Source organism: Malus domestica, chromosome 04 (genome assembly GCF_042453785.1).
Source record: "Malus domestica chromosome 04, GDT2T_hap1".
NCBI classification, from domain to species: domain Eukaryota; kingdom Viridiplantae; phylum Streptophyta; class Magnoliopsida; order Rosales; family Rosaceae; genus Malus; species Malus domestica.
Window position 1 is genome coordinate 541159 of NC_091664.1, and position 9698 is coordinate 550856.

The 9698-nt window shown below is 37.4% G+C and overlaps 1 long non-coding RNA gene across 1 annotated transcript; it reads right to left on the bottom strand.

Moving 5' to 3' along the window:
• Positions 1 to 8103: 8103 nt before the first annotated feature.
• Positions 8104 to 9159, bottom strand: LOC108171838 (uncharacterized). The gene is made up of 4 exons (XR_001788364.3): positions 9025 to 9159; positions 8862 to 8913; positions 8382 to 8535; positions 8104 to 8237 (listed from the first exon to the last, which is right to left on the bottom strand). It is a non-coding gene; the product is annotated as an uncharacterized lncRNA (long non-coding RNA).
• Between the last annotated feature and the right edge of the window lie 539 nt (positions 9160 to 9698).

Sequence of the window (9698 nt, forward strand, 5' to 3'; positions counted from 1 at the left end):
TGACATGAAAATCGGTGTTGATTTATCTATCTGCTTCGTTTATGTATTGTTTCCGCCTTTTCTGGTTAGAATTTGGCTTTTGGGATATTGTGTGTGGGCGTCATGGGGTTAACTTGGTGCAAGGAAGGACCCTTACTTTCATGTTGTTTACTGCAATATTGATGAAAAAAGGGCCCTGATTGGGCAATGTAATGATGAGTAAAATATGGATTGACGAATAATACCACTCTTTGATTTTCATGTAGTATAATCTCTTAGCTGCATCTCCATTTCAAACATTGTGGTAAAGCCCTGCCCCTGATTTGGGATTCGGGAAGTCTTTGCTCGTGTTGAAATAGATCGTAATGTGTAAATGGCGATCAATGGAGGGGATTTAGGGATACTTCTGTGGTGAGCCTCGGAATCAGAGTTGTCATAAAGGATATTCTCCTAATGCCAGCTTGATCTCATGATAAAGCGAGGTGGCTCCGGGAGCGTGTATTGGGCTCTTCGCAGTGAAAATTTTAGGAGTACCGGCACTTGTGCTAAGTAATGTTCCCAATTTCACACTCAGATATTATTTACTTTCTTTTCAATTAGCTCAATTTTGGTGTTAAATTTTTACAAGTGGGGAACACCACCTGGCACAAGTGGCGAGAACACAATGTAGACGGATTAGGGTTTGCAAAAGCTATAGCACATACGTTTGAAAGGCGAAAACCCGTGGAAGTGAAAAAAAAAAGGAGCTTACACCCAGATTAATTTCCTTTTACGCCTGGGGAGAGGGAGAGAGAGAAAGAAGAATGGCAAAGCAAAAAAGCGAAAAATTTGAAAGAAAAAAAAAGAATGATGACTCGGACGTTGCTTAATCCCGTTTTATCCCACGTTGGAGTGTGAGAGTCTGTAATACCAAGCAACAACTGAAACTCATGGCAGCCTCTACCCCTGTTTTTTTCCCACGTTGGTTTCGTATATATCTATATCTATATATATAAAGTGAGAAGCACACAATGATAAAGCATTCTGAAATGCCAAAAATGTCCTCATTTCATATCAGCAGTTGCACAGACTAAAGATGGAACCGTCCTCCATCGCACGTTCTTGATCACCACAGTGCATACAAAAGAGTAAATTGGGTAATTTTCTCGAACAATATTCTTATCTATGCCAAAATTTTGAAATGAGTTTCCGCCAGAAATTTTCATTTTCTGCTTCAATTCAGGTACTCTATGCCTAATTGAATTGTTCATATCTACTAATGTTTGATTTGTTAACTAATTGCCCACTTTAATACATAACTAGCCTCTCTGCACGCACTAACGTGCGTGCGAGAGATATTTTTGCATCACGGGTGCTACGCGCCCCTAAAGATGTATTGTATTAGTTTTTTTCCATTGTAATTGTCAAGATATACTTTAAATGTATTGTGCATAGAGGAACTTTTTTTTTTTACCATGCATGTCCTAAAAAATTATCATGTTTTTCATTTTTACTTTGCGTAACGTAAAGATTTAAATGTTATTCATACTCATGCGAGAGGCATTTTTTCATCACGGGAGCTACGCGCCTCTAAGAATGTATTGATTTAGTTGTTTTTTTATTTGCCCATCCAAAATTTTAAACTTTGAAATACTAACACTCATTTTTCCAATGAATTTGTGAGAGGCCAACATCCATGTTTCCTCCTACCTTTTTAATAGATACCTTCAAGTGTGTATTTTCTTCTTCTTTTGATTAGAAGTAGTAAGCACAATCCTGGAATAGTATTTCTCCAAGTTGAAGGAAATTTGCATTCTATTGAAAAAAAACACACGTGCTCTACCTTTTTTAACCGTTCAGAGATCGAATAAAATTGGCACACTTGTTCGGACGTTTTCTACCAACTTAACATAATAATAAGTATGATCACAGTCAGCTACCACGAAAAATGGTTGAATTCCACCTTGGTCAAAAAAACTTAAACTTGTTCAAATGTTATTTTGAGTTTAAAATTGATAAATAAATAAGACAAAATAACCTAACTATCCAATCTCTATTCTTCTCTTGATCCTCCCAAATTTGTATTTCAATGGGATAAATGTAAAAATTATGTCTTTGAACTGAAATTGTTTAATCCTCCAAACCTAAAAGGAGAGAAGCACATAAATAGAATGAAGCTAAACATAATCTTTCAAATCAATCTCGTACATCACAAATGCCACTACAGAGTGGAACTTGATCTTTATATGTAAAACTCCACAACACCACCTTATACATTATGTTGGCTTTTTTTTTTTTTTTTTTATCAATAATGTGAAAATTTTGATCTTTATCTATACAGTACATGTAAAATTTACTATCAATAATTAATCATGTAATATGCACATCAATCATCTTAACCTAACTATTAGTCATATAGAGCATTTGGTTTTCATTTGTAAGCCATCATTAAAATAATAATTTCTGCGCAAATCAAATAACAAATTCACATATAAATACACTACTTTACATTGGTATCAAATTAACTTTTACAAATAGATCAGTATATAAAATGGACATTATTGATGCATAAAACCGAAGGTCTTGGAACAACGTAAATCCGACCGTGAATCTGCAAGAAATGTAAATAACACAAGATGTATCGTGGTTCACCCCAAAGTTTGGGCTACGTCCACACTGATTGTATTGTATTTCTCTGAGAAGTGAGGGAGAGAGAGAGCTCTGAGAGTGAGAGCTTTGAGAGGGGTGAGAAGGCTCTAGAAATGGCCTCCCAATTGTGAGGGTGAGGGGTCCTTTTATAGAATAAGGACTCCTCACTTATTACATATTTGCCCATTCCTTTATTACCTAATTACATTTAAGTCCCCCGAGTATTTATACGAGGTCTAAATACGAGGCCCTAAATATGGTATAAACAGTAGTCCCCCAAGTCTTCAGTCAAGAGAGTCTTTTGGCTGGAGACTTGAAATTCAGTCCATGTGTGGGTCGAAGTAACTAGATGTTGTCTTGAACTAATGTTCGATATGAGGTGGTGCTCAATTTGAAATGATGCTCAACTAGAAGTAGCACATGTTGCGAGGCTGCTCGGCTCGTGGCTTATGTTGCCTTGGTTGGCTCGGCTTATGGCGTTGAAGGTGAGGAAGTCCCTTTTATAGAATAAGGGATCGCTCATCAATACATGAATGATGGGCTAAAATTGATGCTCTCTAATGGTGGTAAGGGAGTCCCTTTTATAAAATAAGGGCTCACTTCTCAATACATAAGTGATGGGCTAAGTCCCCCAAGTATTTTTCATGAGGTCCAGTTGAGGCCCAATATATGGTGTATAGTGTAGTCCCCCAAGTTTTCGGTCAATAGAGTCTGTTGGCTGGAGACTTCAAATTGAATCCATGTATGGGCCGAATTGGCGGTTGTTCGGAGGTGGTATTTGTATACCCTGCACTGAAGCTTTGTAGGTGAAGCTTTGCAAGTGAAGTTTTGAAGCTGGGGCTCTGTAAATAAAGCTTTTGAAGCTAGAGCTTTTGTAAATGAAGCTTTTAAAGCTAGAGCTCTGTAAATGAAGCTTTTGAAGCTGATTGACATGAATGATACTCATTAATGTTTGATTGACATGAGTGATGCTCATGGATGTTGTCATGAGTGATGCTCATGAATGTTAACATGAGTGATGCTCATGAATGTTGACATAAATGATGGTCATGAATGTTTGTGTATGATTGTTATGAGTGATGCTTATGAATGTTTATGTATGAATGACATGAGTAATGTTCATGTATAATTTGGAATACTGGGCATACTTTTGATCACCTGGTTGGTGGCATGAATGAGAGTACGGGTTGTACATTTCATTACCTGGTTGGTGGCATGAATGGCTAGTTGTCAAATGATATTAGAGTACGGGTTGTACATTTCATCACCTGGTTGGTGGTAATAGCGGCAGGTTGCCGAATAATTTTGGAGTACTGGGTGTACTTTTGATCACTTGGTTGGTGGTAATAGGAGAGTACGGGTTGTACATTTCATCACCTGGTTGGTGGCATGAATGGCTAGTTGCCAAATGATATTAGAGTACGGGTTGTACATTTCATCACCTGGTTGGTGGTAATAGCGGCAGGTTGCCGAATAATTTTGGAGTACTGGGCGTACTTTTGATGACTTGGTAGGTGGTAATAGCGGCGGGTTGCCGAATAATTGTAGAGTACTGGGCGTACTTTTGATCACCTGGTTGGAGCTATTTTGGGCTTATGGGCCTTTGCCCTCTACCCAAAATTCCAGCCCATTTATTTTGGGCTTTGCTGTTTTTTTTTTGTTTTTTGTTTTTTTTTTTACCACCTGACGGGGTTTATACATATTACCCTCTGTTGGAGTTTATACATATGTCTCTGCAAGATAAAATAAATTACATCATTATGGTGGAGTGTTTATTCCTTGCTTTTGCTTTCTCTTTTGCTTCCTCTTTTCTCTAAAATGACAGCTACTTTAGACAGCCTTTCTGACATTGCCCATTTGCTTTTCTCTGGCTTTTAAAAAATAGGAACATGCATCCGTCAACAAAAGCAAAAGTACAAACTTTCTCTTTTAGCTTTTGCTTTTACTTTGCAGAGTGCAGATAGCATTCACGTTCTCTGTTTCCCTTTCTGCTTTTGCCGACAAAAGCAGTGGATGATGTTGGCGTGACAGGTGATTGAGGAGAGGCAACTGGATATGACTGAGGATGAGCTCTTTGCTGTTGATAATTATACTGCAGATGGTGGCTCTGATAATTATATTGATCTGATCTTTTGATTCTAGAATTGGAATTCGGGGTACTCGAATAAGAGTAAGATCGAGAAGTGTTGATTTCAACTGTTTTGATAGGATCTCTCTGATCAAACGAAGCTCTGCCTGGATTGATCTCATGTTGCCTTCTTCTTGTCCAACCATCAAGCAAATTAAATTTCTCCTCTAACTCCTCATGCTCACCAGCATCTTCGTCGCTGCTACCACTACTCAATTTCTGGCTAGAGAAGGAATAAGCAAGGCTGGTACTCCCTTCACGCTTCAAGGCAGTTTGCTTGGTTTGCTGTTGATATTTAGAAAGAGAACTTCAATTTTCTGTAACATTGCTTGGTTCTCTTTCATTTTGCCTCCGAGTGAGGTGGGGTAAGTGGAGAAAGCAGGGATGAAATACTGGCATGGTCTTGGAGACAGGTTGGATGAAATAGTTGTTGACCCAGTCATTGCCTCCGAGAGTTATGAGCACAAATGCACTGTTCACTAGCCGTGTTACCTGTTTTGCTCCAACAAGCGCAGTCAGTCGTTGCTGGTATTGTTGGAACAATTCAAACTGCCTGAAGATCCTTATAATAGTAAGCAGGAAGAAGATGAGGCCCAGATCTGATGGCGCCACGATCTGGTGGGCGATGCTGACCGACTACATGTAAGGAGATGGACCCAGATCCACCGTCGTGAGTGGAAGCAAGAGCGAAGCTGGAGCTGGTGACAAAATATCCATCAGTGGTACATTCCAAGTTTTCGAGGCTTCGACCAAAACAGCGACGGAGGGTTCGAGTTCAGGAGCAGGAGAGTCAAGGCGAAGCGAGCCACGGGCTTCCAATTCGAAGCTCGATGACAGGGTTTCGTTCACTTCCATATTCAACCCAGGCCATTGATTTGGATCACCAAGTCAACCCGGTTCATGATTCGGAGGATCCGATTCCTGTGATGGATCTCCAGAGCCTGAAACTTGGAGAAGCTTGACATCGATGAGATCAGGGATGCCAAAGAGGCACTGATGGACTGAAGCTGGTGCTTGTGTCGCTCCTTCTCAGAGATGGTGACGGCAAAGGCAACACCCACAGGTGGAGTGCTGTCGTCGGGATACACCTCATTTCCCTTCTTATGCGTCTGGTTCTTCGACAGCTCTTTGTCTTGGAGGAGAAAGAGAGAGATTTACATTTGGATTTCTTTTTTTATTTCTTTTGATTTCTTTTTTTGTTTTGGTTTCTGTGTAGGACTGACCGAGAGATGAGAAAGAGAGAGATTTGGTTTTTTGGATTTTTTGTGATTTTGCAGATCCACGGTGGTGGTATGAAAAATTGAGAAAGAAACTGACATAGTTTTTGTATCGATTCCCACAGACGGCGCCAAATGTTGATGTATAAAACCGGAGGTTTTGGAACAACGTAAATCCGACCGTGAATCTGCAAGAAATGTAAATAACACAAGATGTATCGTGGTTCACCCCAAAGTTTGGGCTATGTCCACACTGATTGTATAGTATTTCTTTGAGAAGTGAGGGAGAGAGAGAGCTCTGAGAGTGAGAGCTTTGAGAGGGGTGAGAAGGCTCTAGAAATGGCCTCCCAATTGTGAGGGTGGGGGGTCCTTTTATAGAATAAGGACTCCTCACTTATTACATATTTGCCCTTTCCTTTATTACCTTATTACATTTAAGTCCCCCGAGTATTCATACGAGGTCTAAATACGAGGCCCTAAATATGGTATAAACAGACATAAATTTAAGAAAGTGACTAAAATTTTCAGTATTTGCTTGGGAACACTTGCATCCAATCATAGACTAAAAAAATAATCTATTCAGAAAAATAAAAGAGAAACGAAAAAATTACTTACAAATTCCTTGCCGTCTTCTTCTTATTCAAATTTTCATCTCTAACAAAAGCTCTGAAAATAAAAGTAAAACTGTAAAAGTCACAAAAAACAATCGAAGAGAGTCAATCGGAAACCGCAAATATCACAAAGCAATCCAAAACCAAAACAAAATTAAAATAAAACTGCAGTAGAAACCCAATTAGAATATTGCGATCCCGTGGCCTGATGCTTCATCTCTGAAATGCCTTTTTTTTTACTTTTATGCTTTTAATCTCTTGGAAGTCCATAACATGGCAGTCTTGGAATTCCATCATAAAAAAAACTCAAACCTTTTCTATCATTTTGACACATGTACGAAAAATTGTTCAAAAGAATTACAGATAGCCTAAGTTAAAGAGTATGTTAATACAATACCTTTACATTTTATTCACTTGGTGGTGCAGTCTTAATACATATATCCTAAGTTTTTAGAAATTTAAATTAGCTCATGCAAACACATCATTAAAGTCTTCTAAAAAATTTGACCATTTGTGTGATCACTCTTCTCGACCTATGTTGATCTCATCTCTAATGCATGAATTCCTTCTTTGTGAGAAATATCTACATGGGCCAATCCACCCATGTATATGCATTGCATCAAGAAGAGAACATGTACTCATATGTTGACATTTCATGTAAAGAGTGTGATTATTCGTGTCTCCTAACAGTTAATCTTCATTTAGGTTTGTAACGGAACTCTATATCGATCAATTCAAAATTTCTCACCACAGTTTTCATGGATTAGAAACTGAGAATCTTGTTATTTCCAAACTGAATCTAATTTTTGCACCGGCGCTATATGAACCCCTAAACATCACTTTACATTTGTTTCATGAATGAGTAAACAATAATGGTATTAACGTTAAACTATAGGACCTGGCACAAACACTTTTACTAATCAAGCGCGGGACATATTTATCCTTATTTTGTGATAAGGATGATCATGCAAACAATGAATTGCCGTGAATGGTCACCATTACTATAAGGAAACTCAAACACACCCATAATGCAAGCAAAACTCTTACGCAGAGGAATATAAAAGTTTATCTAATACAGTATCATGTATATTTTCCACACAAAATTGTATTCGGCTTTCAAAATCACATCCATATAATATATTTCAATATTAGTTCATCAACTTTTAAATGTGAAGATTGGAGAATGCTTACCAAATCGTTCTTGAAGGTTAGCGATTTTAGGGGTTTGTGGGTTTTCAGATGTAAAAGAGGGAGTGCGTGTTTCATCCAACAAGATTCTCAGTCTCTCATTAAAATGTTCATAAACCCAGTTGAAAATAAGCACATTCACTTGCAAAATGTCTCCTTTGTAATTGAACCCATATATTGATGGAGTCATTCAAGAGTCATCCACAAATGCTTCTCTCCAGCATTTGAACTCGCTCCAACTGGAACTGATCTCAAAAAATATAAAATTCAAGTAATCGGGAACTAAAGATGAAAGAAAATACAAATCAAATTTGATAAACTGTGAGACCTGTAAATGCCGATTGATTAACCCACCCAAGGTTGCAGACGTCTTCACTGGCTTTTTGTAACATCTCTCGGGTAGTTACATTGAACGTTTTAACCATCGTTATTCCTTCATTGGCAATGTGAAGGTCTCTTTTGAGGTTTTCCTTACTAAAACAATCTCTACACATTTGATAACCTTACATTAATATCCAATTCAAAAGAAACCAACAATCCCACCAAAAAAATAAAAATCTCCTTCCCCCTCCAATCTACTACTGATAAATTAATAAGTAGAATCAAACACACACACTCATTCCTTCATACCTAATGATATTCAATGCAACTGACAATTACACACTTATTCCATGAATGGGTCGAAGGAGAAGTACTCTTCATCCCTACTTTTGCAAGTCGTCGTTCCCATCGCAAAGGGGTTGGAGCAGATAAATTTTGGTTTGAAAGGAATCAAATTTCATGCCTGCATAAAACCCCATAGAATATGAAGAATTTTATTTATTTATTTTAACGAAATAAAAGCAGATTAGGCACAAAGAAAAATAGAGATAAATCAAAACCTTTAAAACAAATCAACACAATATCATGAACCCTTGCTTATGATAAACTTTGTTCTTTAATTCGTGTCAGTAAATACAAACTAAAATTGACTTGGAAATACTAAATACAAACTTATATATACATCCTCAAAGCTGCAGCAGCAGTAGAGCGCATCAAATTCATCACCTAAAAGATAAACCGTTAAAAAAAACCTAAAAACTAAAAAGGTAAATTTAGATAGAGATTTACCCAAAGTTACTCAAACCTTTGAACTTTGGAGCCTAATAGAATCATCTTGGCCCTATAACAAAAAGGAGAGAAAGAATTAAGAAAACTAAAATAAAAAGCACCAAGATTTCACAGAAGATGGATATGAATGGTTGGGAAATGCCTTTTGAGTCAAGAATCTCACCAAATTAATTCAAATAGCATCGCATGTCTCTCTGTGTGTGTCCAAATATCAGTTTGAAAATTGAACATGTTTGTGTCAATGGTTGTGGAGAAAACTGCTTGGAAAGTTAGTGTAGATGGTGCTGGTAGTTTGTAGAACGTGGAGACTGTTGAATCCCACGTTCGCGGAGCTTGTTGAACTCTCCGTTTGGATGCTTTTATCTCTATTTTAGTTAAAGGTTTTTTTACCAGTTTGTCCTCCATTTTTCCTATTTTTGGATTTCAATTGTGAAGAAAACAAAAGGGCTTTCTTGGTATTTCTGAATGCTTCACCAAACTGGTCTTCTCCATTTATATATATATATATATATATAAAAGATTGTTTTTTTCTGTGAGATATTAAACGCTCTCGCTCTCCTAAAATGGAGGAGGAGTGGTGTTGGTTGGTTGGGTTAAATTCATTTTATCTCATTTTTTTAAATTCATTATATCTCATTTTTTTCGTTTTTTTTCTTTGAAAACTGATTTGCGTCGAACGTGGTTGAATTTGTGTCTTCCACGTTTGTTCTTTTCAATTTTATCTCCTTTTTTTTCTAATTTTATCTCCTTTTTTTTCTAATTTTATCTCCTTTTTTTCTAATTTTTTTCTTTTTGGTTAAATTCATTTTACCTCCTGAGTGATCTGACCTCCCGAAC